Source organism: Phoca vitulina, unplaced genomic scaffold (assembly GCF_004348235.1).
Source record: "Phoca vitulina isolate PV1807 unplaced genomic scaffold, GSC_HSeal_1.0 scaffold16, whole genome shotgun sequence".
Lineage (NCBI taxonomy): Eukaryota > Metazoa > Chordata > Mammalia > Carnivora > Phocidae > Phoca > Phoca vitulina.
The window spans coordinates 33679067-33703489 of NW_022589719.1; the positions used below are offsets into that span (position 1 = coordinate 33679067).

At 47.7% G+C, this 24423-nt stretch overlaps 1 protein-coding gene across 1 annotated transcript in view; it reads right to left on the reverse strand.

Annotated features, from left to right (window-relative positions):
• The window catches only part of CUNH11orf24 (chromosome unknown C11orf24 homolog), a 10679-nt gene extending 5630 nt beyond the window's left edge, over window positions 1-5049 (reverse strand). Inside the window, exons 1-2 of the mRNA XM_032414966.1 lie at window positions 4914-5049; window positions 1314-1514 (exon numbers count right to left, since the gene is read on the reverse strand). The gene's annotated coding sequence lies outside the window, so the exon portion shown is untranslated. The remainder of the gene's footprint in view (window positions 1-1313; window positions 1515-4913) is intronic.
• Between the last annotated feature and the right edge of the window lie 19374 nt (window positions 5050-24423).

Genomic DNA, 24423 nt, shown 5'->3' on the forward strand with positions numbered 1-24423 from the left:
TAAGATTTTATTTATTTATTCGACACAGAGAGAGAGAGCCAGAGAGCACAAGCGGGGGGGGGGGGGGGGGGGGGGAAGAGGGAGAAGCAGGCTCCCCACTGAGCAGGGAGCCCCACATGGGGCCCAATCCTAGGACCCCGGGATCATGACCTGAGCCGAAGGCAGACACCCAACCCACTGAGCCACCCAGGAGCCCCTGCATCTGTTTTCTAGACTATAAAAGTCATTCTTTGTTCTGACAGAAACAAGTGGGGGCAGGGTGGGGAGAGAAGAAACAAACCAATACCATAAGAAGAAAGAACTGAAACTGGAAGGTTTCAGGAACAAAGAACCCACACACCCCACGAGCTGAGGCAATGCAGTTGGGCTCTCAGTAAATAAATGTATTTAAATGGCTCATTCTTTGGCCAGTCACATCTACAGAATGCATTTAAAATGCTACCACTGCTGAGCCCAACATGCTCCCTGCATGGACCTGGGGTCCGCTGGGGTGGGATGACGTGACCAGGGCTTCTTGCATGTACCACAGGCCTTGGGCCTTCTGCTGCCCGCCGCACCACAAATCTCTAGGGCAGGGTCAGCAAACTTCTTCTGTAAAGAGCTAGACAGCAAATGTTTTAGATTTTGTGGGCCACACCATCTCTGTCTCAGCTACTTAAGTCAGCTGCTGCAGTGCAAAGGTGGGCCATTTGTAAATGACGGGTGTGGCTGTGTCCCAATAAAACTTTATTTACAAAAACAGACAGGAGGTGGGACTTGGCCCATGGGCCCTAGTTTGCCAACCCTGCTCTAGCACTGCAATGAACTTCAGAGCGGATAATCCAGCTAAGGGACGGAGGAACTGGTTCACTGTGCCCAGTGGATTTCCTCCTTCTCTTTCAGTTCCTCATGCAGAACAGACACGGACCGGACTGTCTCGTTAGTGGTCTGGGGACAGCCTCTAGTCTGTCTCTTCCTGGGAATGCTGCTGCCAGGCGGCCCCTCCTTCACCCCCAGCAGCAGTGGGGGGCAAGCATTGCGATATTTCAACACCAGGCCAAGAGAAAACCTCTTGCGGTATCCAGTGTTTGTGTCACAAGAACAGAAGAGGGCCGCAGAGGACCACACGCTCCCAGCCCCTGCTGTCCATCCCTGCTCGTGGCCCCATCCTCCCGGGCTACCTGGGAGGGCAGAACCTCTGACGGTGAAGCGCCACAGAACAGGCCCCTCCTGGTTGCGGCACAGCTTGGGCCCTCTGGCCCTCGGGGCCCTCTCTGGGCTCACTGTCCCGACACCAAGCAGGTGGCCCTGCCTGCAGGGCCGCGGACACTCACCAGACGCAGTTGCTCAGGGCGTGCTCTCGAGCTGGGCCGTTGTCCTTGCTGGAGAGCGGCGGGCTTGGCTCCGTGTGCTTGCTGGCTGAGGTCTGCCTTTGCAGGAGGTGAGAGCAGCTTCGAGGAGCACTTGCTGGCCATGGCATGCTTTGTGGCACACGGGGGACACGAGCAGATGCCCCGCTCTGGCAACAGACGCATCTACGGTTTGAAAAAAGGGTAAATATTCCTTAGGAAAAGCATAGGGGGAAAAAACCCGGGGGGGGCGGGGGGAGGCACTGAAATAGCAACCTTAAACAGATCATCGTTCTGGGAAGGAGTATTAGAACTTTCAATGTCAAGACTTACGAGGTAGCACTTTCTACTGCTGGAATCTCTTCAAAGGAAGCAAGTGGATGGATGTTTAAAGATGAAGGTCTAAAAAGGTGTTCATCGCGGCGTTATTTATAACAGCAAAACAAGTGGAATGGTTATAGAAGATACGGTCCCAACCACATATAAATACTATGGCAGCCGTTCAGAAATACACTGGCTGGCTCCGTCAGGGGGAGCGTGTGCCTCTTGATCTCGGGTTGTGAGTTCAAGCCCCCAATTGGGTGCAGAGATTGCTTAAAAATAAAATTGAAAAAATACATAGCTTTCTACTTATTGACACGGGCCGCATGCATCATTAGATGGAAAAAAGCAGGTCATACAACAGCATACACACCGTGACTCTCTTTTTATTTAAATAGACATTTGTTAACGGGTCTGGAGAGATTTACACCAGAGCATTAATGATGGTTATGCCTGGGGAATGAATTTACTGGTGATTTTCTACTTCATATATATACATATACACATATGTGCGTGTATATATATACATACGTATCTTTTTTTTTTTTTTTGCACAAGCATGTATCGCTTTTGGAAAACATTTCTGAAAGGCTCATGAAAGAAACCAATGTCCGGTTTTCTTCAAGTATTTTGAGCTCCGGGGCAGAAAGGCACAGAGTAACCCCACTGGATAGAGTTTCACATGTAGATTTTAATAATTTACAGAAACTCCATAATTTACATATCAGGAATTGCATTTTTCTAGGAGCCAACCAAAACTTTAGAGGAACCAGGAGGACAGTTGTAACGCAAAGATAGTAACCGGCACAAATGTGATTCTTTCATTGATGAATATTTAATGTAAACTCGGGAGATTATGAAATAGCTTTCACTTCCCACAGGGCCAGGTATTAGGAGGTGGTGATGCGTGAGGAGCGCCACGGGCCCACAAGTGCGTGCACCGGGCACACGCACACACACGCCTGTGTGCAGTCACACTCGTGTGCTCACAGCTGCAAGCACACGCACACACACTGCCACATATGGATACACGCATCTGTGTGCAACCGCACACACACTTACAAACACAAAGGTGAGCGCATAGATGGAGCATTTTTCTAAGACTATGTCAAGAAACTCCACAAGTTTCTCAGGAAACTTCTACCGGACACCGTCACTGCTTATTCACTCCCAGCTGGTGGGGCCAGTGATCACCCCCACAGAGATGGAAACTGGCCACTATTGAGCCCAGACCGGGCCCTCCCCTCGTTGGGCCATGACTCCACCTCTCTGGAATGGGCCTGCCTCCACTTCCCAAAAGCATATTCTAAATGTCAAGACTCACGTGTGAGAACCTGCACTAATCTTTGTAAGTTGACTCACAATGGACAAACCCTTAACAAGATTTAAAATACTTTGTCTTGCAAAGGCTTTAGTGAGCCTTAAGCGAGGGGCTGGCCAGTTATTCTCATTATTAGGGTGCAGGGAGACTAGGTAGACCGAGGCCTCAGACTACAATAGGTGGAAAGGTAAGAGCCCCCTGGGGCAAGAAGGGAATAAACAAGAAAGAATTAAGTTATTATTAAGTGGAAGACGCGCAGATGGAAAGACAGGAGTGAGGCTGGTGCTGGGAGTCCCTCTTTTTCAGGGTCAGCTCCCCACAAGTTCAGCTGGGAAGGGGCAGCACCCCTTGAGCCAGGTGACCCTTCATCAGAAAGGCACCCCCAGACTGTGGCCCTAGGTGTCAACTTCCTGATCCTTTTCTGGTTCATGATCTCGTGATGCCTTCTAATACCTCCTGTCTCTGAATTCTTATGTTTCCAACCTTGGCTTGATTTTTTCTTTAAAAGATTTCATTTATTTATTTGAGAGAGAGAGAGAGAGAGCACAAGCAGGAGGAGCTGCAGAGGGAGATGGAGAAGCAGGCTCTCCACTGAGCAGGGAGCCCGACATGGGGCTCAATCCCAGGACCCTGAGATCACGACCTGAGCTGAAGGCAGACGCTTAACTGACTGAGCCACCCAGTTGTCCCTTGGCTTGATTTTTTTCAAAAACTCTTTTAGGAACCTGTTTGTTATACGCTGAGTCCTGTGTGCAGGTTACATGGAATCAGACTCCAAATTGCTGGATTCCTTTTCCTGGCCTAGACAGGTTCCTAAGATCTAATACAAGTAATCCTTAGGCTTGGTAAGGGATTATAAGTGTTACCCCCACATTCCATCACTCTAGTAAGATTTAAATCAGCAGCAACATGGCCTGGGGCCCTACTCCGAGCTGGAGAAGCTTTATAAACCAAGGAGCAGGAAATGCGGAAACAAATACAGGGTAAACCACAGATACCTAATCCCAACACATCATCTGGCTGAACTTTGGCAGCAGAACCCAAGGAACACAGGTTTGTGGTTTTGCGTATATAGACCTTGCCCTGCGGTCTAAAGGACGTGTCTTCGTGGCAGATGGGAACCTGAAATGGATATCGTTTTAATTACGTTGTTTGCTTCCAGGTTTCTGTAAGTTTTGATATCACAGCTAAATGCTGATCAAAGGCTAGTTTTTGCTGGCAATGTGGTGTGTAAATCTGGCATTCCCTTGTCCATGAAGCAAGTCCAGCATATAGGTGGAAAATTCGTATTTTAAATACTTTCCTCACCGATTTCATTGCAGTTTTTAGAGATGCTTCCTCTAGGGGTAAAAATAACTGCACGTCGGTATAGGCAGATTTCTAAGCATGATGTTTATGTCTTATGGCAAACCATGTGGGTGCTGATCCCTCCTGTCAGCCCGATCGTTGACTGCACACAGTAAGCAGCCACGGGGCTCTCACACCCGGGAGGGAGGCAGGCAGACGGAAAGGCACAACCCCCTCCCAGGTGGAGGGCCTGGGGGGAAGGCCTGGGTCACCCAAGAGGCCAACTCTTTCTTGGAGGGCAGCACTTCTGGGGCCCAGCCTTGCCCCGGGAAAACCTTTCAGTTCCCCGCGCATATGGGAGTGTCCCGACTCTCCCACCCTCCGCTCCCAAACTCCAACAAGCCGGGCCTCTTCCCCGGTTTGGGATCCCCCTGAAGCCCTCCTCCTCCCTCCAGCCTCTCGGTCCCCCATCCGTCCCTTCCTCTCTCCTGTCCTCCTCGTCTTGCACCTGCGCCCCGACTGATCTTTTCTCGGTCCCCCTTCTGCCTCTATGCCCCCATTCAAGCCTCCTCCTGCCCCCACCTCCCTCTTTCGGTCGCAAGCCGGTTCAGGGAGCCGTGACAACAGCTCCCCGGACGGCGGCGCGGGCCCCTTACCCGGGCGCGGCAGGCCTGCGGCGGCCGGGCGGCCGTCGGACGGCGGGGAAGTGCCCGCGGCCCGGCGTGGAGACGTGGCCGGCAGCGGAGCAGCGCACCCGAGCCAAGACTGCTCGAGGCAGCCGCCCCAGCTCAGGCCCCGCCCGGGCCGCCCCGGAACTGACGTCACCAGAGGCGGGCCCGGGAGGGCGGGGCAGCTCCGGCCGGAGCACGGAGCAGCCCGGCGGTGCCAGGCGCGGCCGAAAGGGAGCCGGAAGCGAGGGGCGTGGCTGCCCCTCAGGCTCCGCCCAGTACGGGGCGGCTCCGGCTCGGGCTCCGTCGCGCTCGTGGCCGGAAGCGGCCAGAAGCGGCTATTTCGGCCGGGTGTCCGGCGGAAGTGATGGCGCTCCGCCTCGGCTGCTGGGCTGTGGGGCCCGACGGCGCGCAGGGGCCCGAGCCCCGGGGGTGGCCCGCCCTGCTGCGCTCCTCCCTCACACGGTCCAGCCTTGGGGATCCAGTTAGTAAGGAATCGTGGGCGTGGGGGCTCCGGTGCTTTGAGCGCTTAGCACGGGCCGAGCCCCGCGCTGGGTTCCGTGATTTACCTGCCAAGTTCGTTGATTCAATTCTGCGACAGCACTATAGGGGCTCTGTGCCTGTTTTACAGATGCAGAAGCTGAGACTCAGTGTTTAGTGATTGTAAGACGCGGGATGACAATGGGGCCAAATAGGGCATAAAGGAAAGTGTATAGGACTTGACTTAGAAGTAGGCTTTGCAAATGACTAGTTGTGTGACTGAATCCCACTCTGTGTAAAACCCTCTCAGGACCCCCAAGTCCAAAGAAAGCCCGTCTGTGAAGGATGATCTCGTGGGAATAAACAAAAGGCTTTATTTTCAGTCTGTTGTGTAACCTGTCTTGGGGTCCTGGACTAAGAAACTAAACCAGACGGTGTGCAAAGACGAGATCACCTCCCTGCTCTGAGCTCCGGGAGCTCCTGAAACGCAGTTTAGAGCTGCCATCTCCAGTTCAACCTCATAGTTTCAAGTCGTGTAGAACTTAGCCTGCAGAAACAAGTTTGCCGAGACCCAGGCCAGTTGGGAGGGTTTGTGAAGACAAGATCCTCTTGCTTTGTGTTTGCTTTGATTTTCCCAACTTGCTCGGATCTAAAATGAGAAGTGCAGTATCTATGTTCAGGAGAAAATACACCCAAATAGCTGGTTGTAGTTCTATGCCTGTCTTCCTCAAAAATCAACGTCTGTGACTGTTTTCCTCTTTGGTAAAATCAGGACAATCTTTACTGCTGGGGCTGAAATTACAAAGATAAAGACACAAGCCTCCTTCTCTAAGAGCTCATAGTCTAGGGCAGGGGTCTGCTGGCCCTCTGTCTGCTTTTGTAAATAAAGTTTTATTGGGATACGGTTATACCCTTTATATATTGTCTAGGCTTTTGCCCTGCAAGGGCAGAGTTGAATAATTGCGGCAAAAACTGTATGACTCACAACACCTGAAATATTTACTGCCTGGTCCTTTACAGAAAATATTTGTGAGCCCCCAGCCTAAGGTGTTACTAGAAAATGGTTTTCAGATAACAATGGAACTATGTTACCAAGATGGTCCAGAATACAGGGAAGCTCATTATCTTGTAGAGGAACCTTGCACCTTTTCAGTGGATTGGGGTCATCTGGAAGCTAGTGTTGAGCACAGCTTTGGGAACTGCCTGGCTGCTTCTGCAGGGTATCATGAAGAGTGGAGCAGGTCTAGTGCGCTGCTGTCGATGGCTGCAGATGCAATAGGTTAAGAGAAAGCTTTTGTCTCAGGGTACAGATCATCTCAGGGCTTTCTATGCAAATACAGCAGAGCCCAGTGCTCTTAGTCATTGAACTACATTATTATTTGAATATAGTCCATACTAGATTTCACATGCAAAGAGCTCTGGAGTAACCCTGCCTGGCTTCAAACCCCAGCTCCACTTTTCGGCTGAGTGAGAGTGAGTGAGAGGCTTAGGCTTTCTGTGCCTCAGTTTTATCTTTACTCATGGTAGTTCTGTTCAGCAAGGTCTCCATGAAGACCGACTTAGTGAGTTCTGAACCATCACTCCTAGGGAAAAAAAACAAGGGCAGTATTTCCCTTCATGCTCAACCCTTCATTGTCATTATTAATCGAAGGTTCCTTTTTACTCTGTAAACAGAAAATTAAGGACATGAAAATTATGAGACTTTGTAGAATAAAGATGGATAATGATGAGGATAGAAATATAATTCTGTATGCATTATTGGGCTGCTGTTCCTGACCTGTCACTTACAGTGCTCAGAAATACTAAGTTTGGCAATCTCCTAGGTATTTACCCAAAGGAAGTGAAAACATATGGACCCACAAAGACCTGCATGAAAATGTCTACAGCAACTTTATTCACAATTGCCGAAAACTGGAAACACTCAAATGACGATCAGTGGGTGAGAGGATATAAAATTTCGGTGCATCTATACAATGGACTACTACTACTCAGCCATGGAAAGCAGAATCACTGATAACAGTCACCAACACTGAAGAATCTCAAAGGCATTATGCTAAGAGAAACCAGACAGAGGAAACTATAGTTAAGGAAGGTCATTGAGAGGACATGACCTCCGGTTGATCTGTGAGCTGGACACGGGCACTCAGAGGCTACTCAGCCTCTCTCCCGTCCTTGGAATGTGGGTTCTGGTTGGCTTTCCCGCTCCCAGAGGCTGCTCCAAGGATGTAGGCTTGAGATGGTTGACGTGTTGAGAACACCTGTGCGGTGTATGGGACTGAACCTTGTTAAGGCCTCTCTCTCTATAAACTTCCAAGATTCGGCAGCTGGTGCAGGGATTCACTCACATTGATGCCACTCAAGACAAACCTCATATGTAAGTCCCCTTCTCTTACTGAAACTGCCACCTACCAACCTGGAGTGGCCTTTCTCTTTCTTTGGTCTCTTCCTGCCCTCTGCATTTTGGGGCCAGTTTCAGATTATACACGGGAAGCTCCCAAAGAGGTTACAAACCGCCAACTACATACAGTATGATTCCATTTATATGACATTCATGAAAAGACAAAAGTATAGAAACAGAAATCAGTAGTCACCAGGGGATGGGAGAGGGAACAGGAATTGGCTTAGATTTGCCAAATAGAGTACAGGTTGCCCAGCTAAATTTGCTAAATCTGGCAACTCTAGATTGACTACAAAGGAGTATAAGGGAATTTTGGGGGGTGATGTGGATATTCTATATCTTGATTGTAGTGATGGTTGCACGACTACATACATTTGTTACAACTCATGAAAATGTGAATTTTACTGAATGTAAACTATGCCTCAATACATTTAACTGAAAAACAAAACAAAACAAATGTTCTGCTGTAAAGAAAGGCAAAAATTAAAGGATTGTGATATTAGTTACATGCATGTGTGTGTGTATAAGTAGAACTGAACACTTAAAATGTACGCATTTTGTTGCATGTAAATTATACCCCAGTAAAGTTGTGGTTTTTTAAAGATTTTATTTATTTATTTGACAGAGACAGAGATAGTGAGAGAGGGAACACAAGCAGGGAGAGTGGGAGAGGGAGAAGCAGGCTTCCCGCCGAGCAGAGAGCTGGATGTGGGGCTCAATCCCAGGACCCTGGGATCATGACCCAAGCCGAAGGCAGATGCCCAATGACTGAGCCACCCAGGCGCCCCAATAAAGTTGGTTTTTAAAAAATTACACGAGGGATAAAGAGTGTCATTTCGTGGGCGCCTGGGTGGCTCAGTCGGTTAAGCATCTGCCATCAGCTCAGGTCATGATCTCAGACTCCTGGGGTCGAGCCCCGCATTGGGTTCCCGGCTCAGTGGGGAGTCTGCTTCTCCCTCTCCCTCTGCCCTTTGACCCCACTTGTGCTCTCTCTCTCAAATAAATAAATAAAATCTTAAAAAAGAAAGAAGAATTTCACTTCAAATTGATAAAAAATCCAACACAGTAGGAAGATGTAACACAGGGTTACCTGGGGAGCTCAGTTGGTTGAGTGTCTAACTCGATTTCAGCTCAGGTCTTGCTCTCAGGGTTGTGAGTTCTGGCCCCACATTGGTCTCCACACTTTAAAAAAAAAAAAGGAAGATGTAACATTTCTAAATATTCTAAATGGGAATACACCCAATAATAAGACCTCAAAATATACAAAGCAAAATTCGCAGCGGAGAAATAGAAAAAACCCCAACGTAGGGAGAGATTTGAGTATGTTCCTTTTAGTAATGTACAGAACAAACAGAGAAAACAACAGCAGCAATAACTATAAAGATCATTCAAGACTTGAATGACACAACTGATAAATCCTGGCCTCATGGACATATAAAGATCACTCCACCAATAACTGAAGAATCAGTTAGCATTAGTGGGTGTCCTGAGGGAAAGGATTAAGAGTATGAGTTATAAGGCACTTGCGTGGCACAGTTGGTTAAGCATCTGACTTTCAGGTCATGATCTCAGGGTTGTGGGATTGAGCCCCGTGTTGGGCTCTACCCTCAGTGTGGAGTCTGCTTGTCCCTCTCCCTCTGCTACCCCCCGACACCCCGCTTGTGCTCTCTATCTCTAAAATAAATAAAGAAATCCTTTAAAAAAAAATGCTTATCAAATTTGCAGCTAACACTGGATTTTTAACCAGTTGTGTCTTGGCTCACCCTCAACCCTTGGGTTGGCCCCACAGGGCCACCTTGTCCAGGGCTCTGTGGAGGGTGGCAATGCAGAGAAAGTTCTGCTGGCAAACCCTGGGGGCCCCCAGGCAGCAAATACAGATACTCCACTCCACTGCAAAGTTCTCCAGTCTAAGGAGAGGCCATTACCAGCATCTCTTTCAATGCCGCAGAACCTCCTGCTGCCTTCACGGACAAGGGCTGCATGTTGCTGGGGGCATTTGTATTCCAGAAACCTAAGGAGCATAGCTCAGAGTCCAAGAAATGAAAAACTAAGGGTGCAGAGACTTTGAGGTCAAGCAGGGACTCTCATCAGAAATGGCTGATTTAAAAAAAAATTGGTTTTAAATATTTATCTCCTACTTATGCAAACAGCATATCTTGAATATCCCGATTTCCAAAATTTTGAAGAGATCATTGTTGAAAATCTTGGTCAAGAATTCTGAGTGGTCGTTGCAAGCAAGTGTTCAGTATGTATGGCATGGAGGGAGAGGAAATGGCAGGAATCTCTATTACAATTTAGTAAAAAATGGCTAACATGGTTTGATAAAAATTCTCAGTAAACTAGGGATAAGAGAATCTTTACTCAAAATGATAAAGAATGATTATTTCAAACTATTATCCCACATCATACTTATTGATTAAAAAAAAAAAAAACAACTGGAGCTAGTCCTAGAAAGATCAGAAACAGGATAACCATTCTCAAGCTCATGTGAACATTGTTCTAGTCAAAGGAATGAGACAAAAACTACAAGGTTTTCTTTTAAAGACAAGCTTTCATTATTTTTTTTTTTTTAAGATTTTATTTATTTATTTGAGAGAGAGAGAGAGCACAAGAGGGGGGAGTGGGAGAGGGAGAAGCAGACTCCCTGCTGAGCAGGGAGCCCGATGCGGGACTCGATCCCGGGACTCCAGGATCATGACCTGAGCTGAAGGCAGTCGCTTAACCAACTGAGCCACCCAGGTGCCCAAGCTTTCATTGTTTACATGAGATATTAACTACCTAAAATGTCTAAGAGAGTCAACTTAAAAGTGAATTAAAAGTTATAAGAACAAGTCAATCATCTGTCTGGATACAAAATAAATACATGTCAGTAGATTTCTTGTATACCAACAGTAATGAGCTAAAAACGTTTTAAAAAATATATTTATTTGTTTAAAGTAGGCTCCACACCCAACGGTGGGGCTTGAACTCACGACCCCAAGATGAAGAGTCACATGCTCTACCCACTGAGCCAGCCAGGCACCCTTAAAAAATTTTTAATGTTGGTTACTCTGGTAATAAAATTATAAAATACCTAGAGATATGTTAGTAGAAACATTCAGGACTTAAGCAGGCTTTCTAATTTGCTTTATATGGAGAATTTAAAAATAAACTTGAATAAATGAAGAGGTACATCATGTTTCTGGACAGGAAATTGAAATCTCATAAAGATGTCAATTTTAAAAGTTAATCCATAGGTTTAATGCAATTCTAATAAAAAACTCATTTTGTATTCTTTTGGAACTTGCGAAAATAATTCTAACATTTGGGATGCCTGGCTGGCTCAGTTGGTAGAACATGACTCTAGATATCTGGGTCATGAGTTCAAGCCCCATGTTGGGTGTAGAGCCTACCCAAAAAGGCCCCATGCCTTGAAAAATGCGCATGGAAGTGCTTCTCTTCCTCTGCATCAGGGAAAATGTGCCTCTACTTCTCCTGGGCACTGCCTTCTACCCACCTCCTCCTCCCACCTCATCCCCCACCCCTCCTTTGATATCATCAAGGGGGACTCCATGGTTTGTGTGCTCTGACTTTCTCTGCCCCCATCATGGTGACCTTCCTGGCTTCTCCACCTCAGTCTGCCATCCCAAGGCCACAGTCGGGACCCTGTCATCATTCATGGGCAGAGGATCCCCACTCTTGAGCCATCCTTCCAGCTGTCCCACCTCATTACTCCCACTGCACCTGTCCATGAGCCTCATCCTCACCTGCAGCCTCTTGCCCTTTGGCCTGCTGTCCTCCAGCTGGGATTCTGCGATCCAACAAGGAAGTCACTCTTTTGCCAACAACTTCACCTTCCTTGTCCTTCAGCACACCCATATGGCAACACTACGCCGCTGGATGAGTCCAGCTCTCTACCTCTTTCATGCCTACACCTGGGTGCTGAAGAAGATCCGTGGTGTGCGGCCTTGGCAGGGCCCTCCGGGCTGCCAGAAATCCCACACTTTCCTGGGAGGCCCTTTGCTTCCACTTCCTTCCACCCTCTTCAAACCTCCTCACTCACTCTCTCCACCTACACACAGGCGGGCCTGGTCCACAGCCACTCTTTCCTTCTCCCTTTCTATCAAGTTGGAAGAGGAGTTCTCACCTGTAAAAGATGATCTCCTCACCTGGTCTCCAGTGTTTCCTGTAGAACCCGAGCCTGCCAGCTAACCACTCCCCTTCTCTCTGGTCCACCTCTCCTTCTCTACTGGCGTCTTCCCGTTAACAATGCAACGCTTGAGTTCTCATCTAAATTCCTGAGGTGAATATTTATTCCGTTAACTTTCCACCTTGTCTTTTTTTCTAAGATATGCATGTGAGACTAAAAACGTCCTCTATGTGCTGCTTTCACTTTACCCCACAGTTTGGGGATATAGTATTCTCATTATTTTTTAGTTCAAAATATTTCTCAATTCCTATCTGAATTATTCCTTGGATCCATTTTTTACTTGAGCGTGTGTTTCTTAATTTCCAAACAAATGGGGATTTTCCAAATTTTTATTTGTTTTTGATTTCTGGATGAATTGCACTGTGGTCAGAGAGTATATTCTATAGTATTTTAGTCCCTTGAGATTTATTGAAACTGCTTTATGAGCCAGTATATGGTCACTTTGCACAAATATTCTGAGTGTGCCTGAAAAAAATGTGTGATCTTCAGTGCTCTATATAAATAAATCATAAATAAATCAAGCCGTTCGTTATTTATGTTTTTCAAATCTCCTATATCCTTACTGATTGTTTGTGTACGTGTTCTGTCAGTTAGTGAGAGAGAAGGGTTAAAATATCCTGTGGATTGTAGATTTTCCTTTTCTCCTTGCTGTTCTATCAATTTTTGCTTTACTTACTTAAAGGCTGTGTTATCAGGTGCATATCAATTTATTTATTTATTTTTACGATTTTTATTTATTTACTTATTTATTTGAGAGAGAGAAAGCACGAGCAGGGAGAGGGGCAGAGGGGGAGGGAGGAAGAATCTAAAGCAGACTCCACACTGAGCAGGAGCCAGGCTTGGGGCTAAATCCCAGGACAGCGAGATCGTGACCCAGGAAAGCAGCCTGCTCTAAGACTTGTGGGAAGCCATATCGAGATCTCTAGTAATAATGCAGGAAGTTAAACAATAGCTTCTGTAACAACCAGACCAGTATGGCCAGGATTTGATTAATAAGTGCCAATTTCCATAATTTTTGTCCCTGCTTGCCACTTAAGGCCAAGCACAAGTCTGCCTACAACTTCCCAGGCCAACAGCCTCCAGTCAGGGCACACCTGGAGCCTCCCCCCCACCACCCTGCGTAAAACCTCCCCGCCTGCCCTGAGTCTCTGCTAAACATAAGTGATGGTGATTGACTCCCTTACTGTAGCAAGCTTGACCCTGGCTTGTTTCATTTGGGTGATCTTCGTTTATTTTCACACTTGCTGTTCATCTCTTTGACTACAACAGAAGCGACCCTCCTCAGGGGCTGCAGAGCCTTCCTGTCCACCACATGGGCACCCTGGCTTGCAGCTGAGAAAAGACAGCGCCTTGCCCCGACACACCTCCTCAGAGGGCCCAGCTTGCTGAGTGCTTTGCGGCCAGGCCCCTTGAACAAAGGCTCCCTTGTCGTCCACTACGTGTGGGCTTTCTGCTGCCCAAGAGACACATTTGCAATTAGGTTCCCTGGAAGTCAGACTCTGAGATGCCAGGATTTGTGTGCGAGAGGTTTATCGTGGAGGTTTTCGGGAATAGACCCCCTGTGGGGAAGTGCACACGCAGAACTGGACAGAAGAAACAGCGGGACTGAGATGCAGACAGAACACAGCCTCAGCTCATGCTACAGGGATCTCTGCGGCGGGGACTAGGGGCCTGAGCCTTTCCCCGCCCCCTCCGCCCCACATCAACCAGTCATTGAATGCAGCTGCCCCAGGAAGGGGCCAAGACCTTGGAACAGGCAGCTTCCATTGTCCAAGAGCAAGTTCAGGAGAGGAACTCCACTGGGATCAGCAGGCCGCCCGCACTCCAAGAGGCCGGGGAATGAGTGCTTCAGGCCCCGGGGGAGGAAGGATGTGAGGGGTCTGTCAGGCTGCACCTCAGAACCCCAAAGCCTGCCCTACCAGAAGCCAAAGGAACCTGCACGTTTGTATCGGCCGAGAAAACAATGGCAGTCGGTTTGCGGACTTCAGTACCTGAAGGGAGTGAGGTCAAGGCGAACAAGGTTGCTCCCAGGGGGTCAGAGCTCACAGAACAGGCTGAGAGAGAATAATGTGCGCCTCAAAGCGGATGCACGTAGGCCGTGGACAGTTTCCCAAAACCAAAAAGACATCATTTCCAGCATAATAAATTCAAAAGAGGAAATATATATATAAAAAAAAGTAGTCACAGGTGAAAACCTTCTGAAAGATCAGATGGAAAAGCTGAGAACAGAAAGCAAAATTATAGTGAAAATGGAAGTTAACACGAAAGAGAGCAGAGATCTGCAAGTCAGATCTGGAAGCCCCCTGCCCTGAAGGATGGAACTTCCAGAAGGGAAAGGGGGGTAGAGATGGAGTAGGGATGGCAGGAGTAACAGAGCTGGCCCCAGCCTCTGAGAGTCTTCCCTGGCCATGGTCCCCTGCAGCCACATCTGAGGTGTATCCTTGGGGACTAGGCCCTCCCTGGGGGATGTCCAGCTTTGGCAGCCCACGTCCTGCCTGTGCAAGCTTGCGGGCCTATGGGTCACTTTTGTTTCTGGGTTTGTTTTGTTTTGTTTTGTTTTTGTTTATTTATAATTTATTTCCGAGTGAGAGAGAGAGTGAGGGAGAGGGAGAGAATCCCAAGCAGGCTCCGCACTGAGCACGGGGCTGACCAGGGCTGATCTCACGACCCTGAGATCATGACCCAAGCCGAAACCACAAGTCATATGCCCAACGGGCTGAGCCACTCAGGTGCCCCAGGTCGCTTTTGTTTTGGTGCTCCAACTGTATGGGGTTTTATTTTATTTTTATTTTTAAGATTTTATTTATTTATTTGACAGAGAGAGAGAGAGCACAACAGGGGGAGCAGCAAAGGGAGAGGGAGAAGCAGGCTTCCCGCTGAGCAGGGAGCCCGATGCGGGGCTCGATCCCAGGACCCCGGGATCATGACCTGAGCCGAAGGCAGACGCTTAACGGACTGAGCCACCCAGGTGCCCTTGTATAGGGTTTTAAAGTCTGGTCTCATGACTTCTTTGGCAAAACAGTTCCCTCTAAGCCTTAGGGGCCGACTTTTGACCTGTTTGTTTTCGGGCTGGTTTCCTGCATCAGGAACCGCAGCCACAGCTCTGTCCTCAACACCCTCAGCCAGGCCTGCACTTCCTTGTCCTCTGACCGCCCAAGCTGCCCTCCTCGCAGAGCCTGGTCTCTGTCCCCGAGCCGAGCATTTGGGGGTCTTTGCACTTACAACCCCTGGTGACCTTGTTTCATGCTACAAAGTGTCTAGAAGCAATTGGACTTTCTTCACCCACAGGGCTCCAAATTTCCGGACTCTTACTATTTTATTCCTTTTGCTTGAGAAAGGTTCGTTTTGCCTGAGCCGATCACTTTCTTCTAACACTTGGCCAACAGTGACGGGACAGCCAGGGTGCACTGTAAGTGTCCTGGCGCCCACCCTCCCCCGGGGGCACAGGCTCCGTAGGTATGTGGCTGATCTCCCAAGTCATCACGGGCGACCGTTGACCCTAACGCCCGCCTCCGGGTTACACGGGTCTGTCTGGTACCCATTTCCACCCTGCCCACCGCCTGGCTGCTGAGCCAGCACCATGTAATTTAGTTTCTCTCTCCCGTTTATTGTTTTAACAGCACCCCACTTCCAGGACCAGTTTGGTATTAGGACGATACTGTTTGCCATGAGAGTGGGTTACCCTATTGGACTTTAATGTTACAAAGTTCAGAATGCTAATTCATACGCTTTCCGATTCCACGCCGCAGGTAACCTTTGCGAAACCACCACTTGCTGGTTCCAGTGAAGAAACAGAGAGACCGGCCACAGTTACTTGAAAAGGTTGCCAACACACTCTTCTCTCTCCAGCTCTGTGAACGTGTGAGGCCCTGTTTTCTTCATATACTCAACCCAAACAACATTTTGCAATACATTGAACGCAGAAATAGATACGAGAGGCCAGACATTAAAGAGATCTGTGAGCATTTAAAACAATGTTGGGGGGGCGCCTGGGTGGCTCAGTCGGTTAAGCGTCTGCCTTCGGCTCAGGTCATGTTCCCGGGGTCCTGGGATCGTGTCCCGCGTCGGGCTCTCTGCTCAGCGGGGAGCCTGCTTCTCCCTCTCCCACTGCCCCTCCCCCCCGCTTGTGCGCGCACACACACTCTCTCTCTCAAATGAATAAATAAACTCCTTAAAAATAATAATAAAATAAAATAAAATAAAATTTAAAAAGGTACATTCTCGAGGTGCCTGGGTGGCTCAGTCGTTAGGCCTCTGCCTTCGGCTCAGGTCATGATCCCAGGGTCCTGGGATCGAGTCCCACATCGGGCTCCCTGCTTGGCGGGAAGCCTGCTTCTCCCTCTCCCACTCCCCCTGCTTGTGTTCCCTCTCTCGCTGGGTCTCTCTCTGTCAAATAAATAAAATCTTTAAAAAATAAAAAAATAAAAAGGTATATTCTCAACCCAGGACCTTTGCATTGGCTGTTCCTTCTTTCTGGAATGTTCTTCCTCCAGAGGTCCTCTTGACCCCATCCTCTGCTCCTTCTAGTCTTTGCTTCTTAGTCTACCTTCTTGGTGAGATCTCACTGTAAGTGGTGAGATCTTTCCTGACCACCCTCTGTTCTCCTGATCTCCTAACCCACATTTTCTTTTTTTTTTCATAATTTTTCGAACATATTATAAAATTTATGTATTACTTATTATCTGTCTCTCCCCCCTCTAAAGTGTAAGCTCCATGATAGCAGTGGTCTTTTTTTTTGGGAACTGAAAGCTCCTAGAACAGTACCTGGCACAGAGTAGGTGCCCAGTAAACATGGGATGAGTAAATGCCAGCTCGATATGCAGAAGAAACATTCATCCAAGTCCCATGCGCATAGAGCATACAGGAGCTGTAAAGCTGTCTACTAGCCTTCGGCTCTGATTTGAGCCTGACCCCCGCATCTTCCCCAACTTCCAGCCCCATGTCATGGCTACGTTCCGAACCTGGAGTCTAAGCGAAGCCTGGCCCGGTGACTCATGCATGCCGCCACGTGAGGCCATAACCACAGAGAGACCCAAAGATGCACACGCAGGGATGTCAGCTGCAGTATTAGGTCCAACGCTGAAGACACGGAGAAGGCTAGATGCCACGCAGAGTGCTTAAGTAAGTTGTAGTATATCCATAGCAAAATTATGGAGCAGCTATTAAAAATGATGCCTGGGGAGAACATCTAAGAATATGGGGAAATGCTCAGGACATAATATCAGGTGGGGGGAAAAAAGCAAGATAAAAATTGCATATAAAATGCAATTACTCTTTTGTATCTCATGAATTTCATGTGAATGTATTGCCAGTTTAAATATGTAAAGAACAAAATAAAAGTTGCAGTTAAAAAAAGAATGAAAAGATATGTATAAATGTAGGGGGGAAAGTTGTTAAATTATCCTTCCTCTCTCTCTCTGGTTTTTTTTTTTTTTTTAGCTGAAATGATTAAACAGCTAGAAAGCCCGAGATAATCAACATTAAAAAAAAAAAAAGATGCACCTTGACCCTGATCTCGGTTTCTAAATACCATTCTTTTAAAGTAGGCTCCACGCCCAGCATGGAGCCCAACGTGGGGCTTGAACTCACCGACCTTGAGATCAAGACCTGAGCCGAGATCAAGAGTCGGACGCTTAACCCATTGAGCCACCCAGGCACCCCTAAATACTCTTCTTTGTAAAAGGAACAAGGCTCCCTGGAGAACTGGTTAAGTGGTTGACTCTAGGGCTGGGCAGGGAATAGACCAGATAATCCTGGAGGACCTTGCAGAGCCAACATGTAGGGAAATGCTAATAGTAATTATAATAATAATTATAATTATAATTATAATTATAAAGTACCCCTAACGGATGGTGTTTGTCAAAGGAACACAGGAGCCAACTGAAGGAGTTCCCAATGACCCAAGCTGGAGAAATTTGAGCAAGAAAACAAGTAAAATAGTATTAAACTAAACCCTAAGTATAAAATAAATATCCATGAGTGATATAAGTAAATGATTTAGTAAGTAAATAGGAGTCGGGAAGACAGTTCAATGTCCCACACAGAGGAATCCTAAATAATTTATACAGATGCCCCACCCTCAGGGAGGTGGAACACCACGCCCTTCCTTCCATGTGGGTTGCAACAAGGGGCTTCCTTCCAAAGAGCACAGTATGGAAACGGGGAGAGAGTAACTTGGCAGTGGAGAAATCTCACACACACACTTCAGCCAGATGGCCAAGGTCAGCATGAACAGTGGTAAGGCCGTCGTGTTGACGTTCCCTTCATGTGATGTGATGAGAAGGCGCTTTACCTCTGTGGTCTTCCTCCCCCAAGCCCCAAACCCCCGCCTAGTCATGAGGAAAAAATTCCAAAGGAGAGACATTCTGCAGAATTGTGACCAGTGTTCCTTGAAACTGCCAAGGTGAGCCCAAGCAAGGAAAGTCTGAGAAACTGTTCCAGCCCAGATGAGCCTACGAAGACAAGAGTAAATGTGATGTGACATCTCAGGTGGGCTCCTGGAACGGAAAAAGAATGTTAGGTAAGAACTAGGGGAGTCTGGGGGCACCTGGGTGGCTCTATCAGTTGGGCATCTGACTCTTAGCTCAGGTCTTGATCTCAGGGTAGAGAGTGGGGCCCTGCATTGAGCTCCACACTGGGCATGAAGCCTACTTAAAACACACACACACACACACACACACACACACACAACTATGGAAATCTGAACAAAGCATGGACCTCAGACACTAAGAATGTTATTGGTTCATTAATTGTGTATCATGCTAAAGTAAGATGTTAGTAACACAGGAACCTGGGTGTGGACTATATATGATCACTCTGTGCTGTCTCTGTAACACCCAATGAGAAACTGTTCCAAAAATCAAACGTGTACTTAAAATGCAGTTTGATAAAATAATGAAATAATATGTAGACATATTGGAAAGGAGGGAGTAAAATTCTCTCTCTCTCTTTCTGGTAGCTGATATGATTATATAGATAGAAAACCCAAGATAGAAACATTTTAAAATAATTAAAATACTGGGGCGCCTAGGTGGCTCAGCTGGCTAAGTGTCCGACTCTTGATTTTGGCTCAGGTCACGATCTCAGGGTCGTGAGATGGAGCACTGAGTTGGGCTCCACACTGGGTGTGGAGCCTGCTTAGGATTTTCTCTCTCCCCCACTCCCTCTGCCCCTCCCCGCCCTCCTGGTGTGCATGTTCTTTCTCTATAAATAAATAAGTAAATAAATAAAAAATTAAAATAAAAAACAAGATGAAACAGGACAGACTTAGTATCCAGATCTTGGTTTCTAAATACCATTATCCCATCAAAGGAGCCAGGGCTCCTGGGAGAACCGATGATTCTAGCTCTGGGGCAGGGAAAATCAAAGATGGTCCCGGAGCGTCTTATGGGGCCAGACACTAGGGAAGCAGCGGGGCAGGGGTGGGGGGGCACATTACAGGGACCAGAGCCACGCACAGAGCTCCCGTGACCAGCCCTGCAACAGCTGGCCTCACAAAATAAATAAGGACAGTACGCGACTATGACCCAAAGAATAAAACCAATATCCGTGGGTGCACACTGGTCCACATAACTGAGAAGAAGGAAGAAATGCAGAACGCTGCCCTGCGGTTTCTCAGGCGCACGAGGCTTCCTCCCGCACACTCAGTGGAGGTTACCGCTACTGCGTACAGACATTGATTTCGATTTAACCAAATGTTTACCATTTTGGTTGCCTCCCTTTCCCCTGAAGAGCATGTTCAAGCAGCGTCTCCGCTGAGGGTGTGTTGGCAAACTCCCTTCCCTCTGTCTAGCTGAAAAGGGCTCTCTTTGTCCCCGCGCTTGAAGATGGTGTTGCTGGGTCTGGGATGCGCGGTGCAGGTGTTTCTGTCCGAGGTCCTCCCCCGCTGCCCTGGGCCGGGCTGGTCGGCACTGGCCGGTCGGCATTCCCTCCTTCCCTCTGGCCGGCTTTGGGAGCTCTTTCTTTCCGCTGTCCTGCGGTCTCGCTGTTAGGCCAGCTGGTAACTTGCTGCCTGCTCAGTGGCAGGGGACCTGGAGGGCGCTGGGGACAGTGGGGCGGAGGACCGATGGCTTGTCCTGCTTCTGTGTGTTCCTGCCCTCCCCATCCTCGTGGAGGCCACCAGCGGGACACCTGGCCACGACAGGCTTCCCCAGGACGCGAGGGTGGATTTCCAGGGACTGCTGCTGCTACCACACCTCGGTGAGCTCTCCGGCATCTTCGGCCCTCTTGGGTGAGGGCTGGATCTCTGCCTGGGCATCATCTTTGCTGGGCCCTCTGTCTCAGCCCTTGTATCTGCTGCTCCTATGTTCTTTGGAGTTCTCGTTACCTCTTACTCCCTGATCCCCATCACTCCCCTCCCCGTTATTTTATTCTTTAGCATAAACTTTCCTTGTTCAATGACTGTGTGATTTCTGTCTCTTGACTGGACCTGAATGTATCCCTATGTGTCTAGGTGTGGATTTCTTTTTCTTTTTTTCTTTTCTTTAAAAAAAAAAAAGTCCTGCTTGCGGAGTGCCTGGATGGCTCAGTCGGTTAAGCATCTGCCTCCGTCTCAGGTCATGATCCCGGGGTCCTGGGATCGAGCCCTGTGTCGGGCTCCCTGCTCAGTGGGGAGCTTGCTTCTCCCTCTCCCTCTGCTTCTCCCCCCACTCATGCTCTCTCTTTCACATAAATAAAATCTTAAAAAATGTGGGAAACAATTTCTTAAAAAACAATAAAATAAATAAAAAGTCCTGCTTGGGATTCACTGGGTTTTCTGAGTCTGAGGACTTTGGGTCAGTGACCACTTCTCTAAACTTCTGCAAACTCTCAACCATTAGGACACTGAATATTGCCTCTGCCCCTCTATGGTTTTTCCTTCTGCAGCCTGATGCTCTGTTAGATCTTCTTGCCCCCCCCCCCCATCCCGTGTCTCTTCATCTTTTTGAAAAATCTTTGTTGAGATATAATTCACATACCATACAGGTCACCTATTTCAAGTGAAGAATACAATAGTTTTTCGTATGTTCACAGAGTTGTGCAACCATCCCTTCAACTGACGCTAGAACATTTCATCACCCCGAGAAGAAACCCCACGGCCATCCGTGGTTGCTCTCCATCCTCCCATCCCCCCAGCCCTTGGCAACCTCTAATCTGCTTTCTGTCTCTATGGATTTGCCTCTCCTGGATGTTTGAAATAAACGGAGTCATACAATATGTGGTCTTTTGTGCCTGGCTTCTTTCATTTAGCATAACAGTTTCAAGGTTCCTCCCCGTTGTACTGTGTATAAGCACTGCATTCCTTTTTATTGCCAAATAATATTCCCCTGTATTGATAAATCGCATTCTGGACATCGGGACGGTTGGGTTGTTTCTACTTTGGGGCTATCATGGATAATGCCGCTGCGAAATTTCATGTGCACATTTTCATGTGGATTTTTCCCTTTGCTTCTCTTGAGTAGATGCCTGGGAATGTGGTGGTACTAGGTGTAACCCTTAGAAGAGCTTCCAGAGGGTTTCCAGTAGAAACAGCATAGAACACACACACCATTGTACATTCCCACCAGGAATGTGGAGCTAACTTCCTTTTTACCTGCTTGTCTCTCTGGACTTTGCTCCAGGCAATCGCTTCCATCTGTCTCCAGAGCACTCACCGGTCTTGCCAGATCCTTAACCAGGCCATTCGGTTCCCTGGTGCAATGATATAGTTTTTATTTCTGAAATCCTTCTTTAGTCCTCTTCTGCAATTTCCCTGAAAAATGTGATGGTTTCTTGCTTCTTTGTCATACTTTCAATAGCCTGTTTTCTTTCTTTTTTTTTTTTTAAAGATTTTATTTATTTATTGAGAGAGAGAGAGAGCACGCAAGCAGGGTGAGGGGCAGAGGGAGAGAGAGAGAACTTCAAGGAGGTTCCACACTTAGCGCAGAGCCCAACGTGGGGCTCGATCTCACGACCCTGAGATCATGACCTGAGCCGAAATCAGGAGTCGGATGCTTAACCAACTGAGCCACCCAGGCGCCCCCAGTTTTATTTCTTTGAACATTTGAAAAAGGCTTTTTTTTTAATGGTTCATAACTGAAGTTTCTCTGGAACTTCAGTGTCTGCAGCTTTTATGGCTCTGAACCACAGTTTGCTTTTTCTGCTGACTCTTGCTCATGGTGGTTCATTTCCTGATGTGTTCTGTGAGTTCCATAACTCGATTAGCGGGAAGCCTTTGAGGGCTGTGTCTGAAGTGCATTCCCTCCTGAGTCGCCTTGGCTTTGCCAGGCTCTGTGGAGCTCTACCAACGGGGACCACTTTGGATTACACCCTCAACTTCAAACTCTATGTGGCTTCTTGCTCCAAGCCCCTGGGAGCAGAGCTCCATGCTGAGACATTCTCAGGGAGACGTCTGTCTTCCTTCTTTTTCTGCTCTACTCAGAGCCGAGGCCAACGTAAGGAAGTCTTCTCCCTCTCACCCCCACAGCCCCCCAATTCTGTTGCTGTTTACTCACTGAAGATGTCTCTTTTCTGGGGGATCTCAGCGTCCTGGGGGTTTCTGATCCGACCTTCGCCCTTGCTCAGGCCCAGAGCTTTGCTCCTGTTTGCAATGTGTTGCCGTCCCAGGGCACCCCGGCTCTGAGTGAGGTTCTCGGGGGCAGAGACACCCCCAGGGCAAAGCCAGCTGCAGCCCTCCATGATGGTGTTTTCATTTAATGCAGAATTTCAAATATACGTAAATATACAAAGAACAATGTGACGACCCCAGTGAACATTTCAATTAGTTCACTGAAGTAATGACGCAGCCAACTTTGAAGCCCACTTGCCCTCGGTGTGGTTTTGAAGCAAATTCTAGACATTATGCTGTTCCATCTGAAACTACTTCGGTATGCATCTCCAAACAATGAGAACTCTTTTTTTTAATAAAGATTTATTTATTTATTTATTTGACAGAGAGAGACCCAGTGAGAGAGGGAACACAAGCAGGAGGAGTGGGAGAGGGAGAAGCAGGCTTCCTGCTGAGCCAGGAGCCCGACGTGGGCCTCGATCCCAGGACCCCGGGATCCTGACCTGAGCCAAAGGCAGACGCCTAACGATTGAGCCACCCAGGTGCCCCCAAACAATGAGAACTCTTTAAAAAATATGGCCACAACGTCTATATTCACACACCAAAAATTTAAAATAATAATCCCCTAGTATCATCAGTGTTTACGTCTCTGCTATAATCAGTGTTCAACTTGCCAGTTGTCTCAAAAATATGAATATGGCTTTCTTTTTATTTTCGGCCCGGAAGATGTCCTCTACTGTCCTACCAACTCCACCATGCCTTAAAAAAAAGTTTTTTAAAATTAATATTGTCTCAGTATTTTTACGCGCTCTGTATTAAGAGGTGCTATCTGGATATCTAGCCTGTCATTCTGCCAGAAATAGAAGCTTCTGACCACAATTTTGCTGTAAAAATGTCATCTCAGGAGCACCTGGCTGGCTCCGTCAGTTGAGCCTGCGACTCTTGTAAGTTGGAGCCCCGTGTTGGGTGTAGAGATCACTTAAAAATAAAATCTTTTAAAAAAAAAAGGTCATCTCCACATATATGCCTAGAAAAAAAAGACTAGAAGGAAATAAATAACAGTGCTAACAGCAGTGAGAGCTCTGTCATGAGATTATATATGATTTTTGTTGTCTTCTTTATCCTTTCCTGTCTGCAATGAGCATGAACGAATTCTATAATTAGAATACAAAATAACTCCCTTTAACCTAATTGAAACCATAAGCACCGCCTCTGGAACTGAGCTCCTCTCTCTTTGACTTTTAGCCTCACTGACACCAGCCTTACTGTAATGATCATAGGGCTGCCCCAGGCCACTTGCACGTTCTTCAGTCTATTGGGGCTGGCAAAGGATGGGGTGGGGGTCCTGACTGCATCCCCCCCCACACACCTGCCCATTGTCTTGCCTTTGGCTGAGGGTCCTGAACCCTGCTGGTGACATTTTATGTGCACTACCTGGTTATCCTTTCTTTCTTTTCTTTTCTTTTCTTTTTTTTCTTTTCTTCTCTTTCTTTCTTTCTTTCTTCCTTCCTTCCTTCCTTCCTTCCTTCCTTCCTTCCTTCCTTCCTTCCTTCCTTCCTTCCATCCTTCCTTCCTTCCTTTCTTGCTTTGGATTGTTTCTACCAAACCCCTTTAGTAACTAACGTGAGCCTTAGGTGTTCAGGCAAGAATTTTCCAGGTCTGGCTACCTGGTTATCTTCATCCCCAACACAGCCAAGCCAGCAGCTACTATTATCCCCCTTAGCACCGACTAGAAAACTGAGGACCCCGGGGGTCGGGGGGTTCAACAACTTGCCCAGGTGGCCATTCCAACAGCGTCCGCTGATCAGGGAGCCTACGTTCTTTCCTCTTATCTTGACAGCATCTGGTGTGTGCGGCGGTTTCTCTGGGGAGGTCGTCTTTGCAAGAGCGGTTTCTTTCCCCGGCG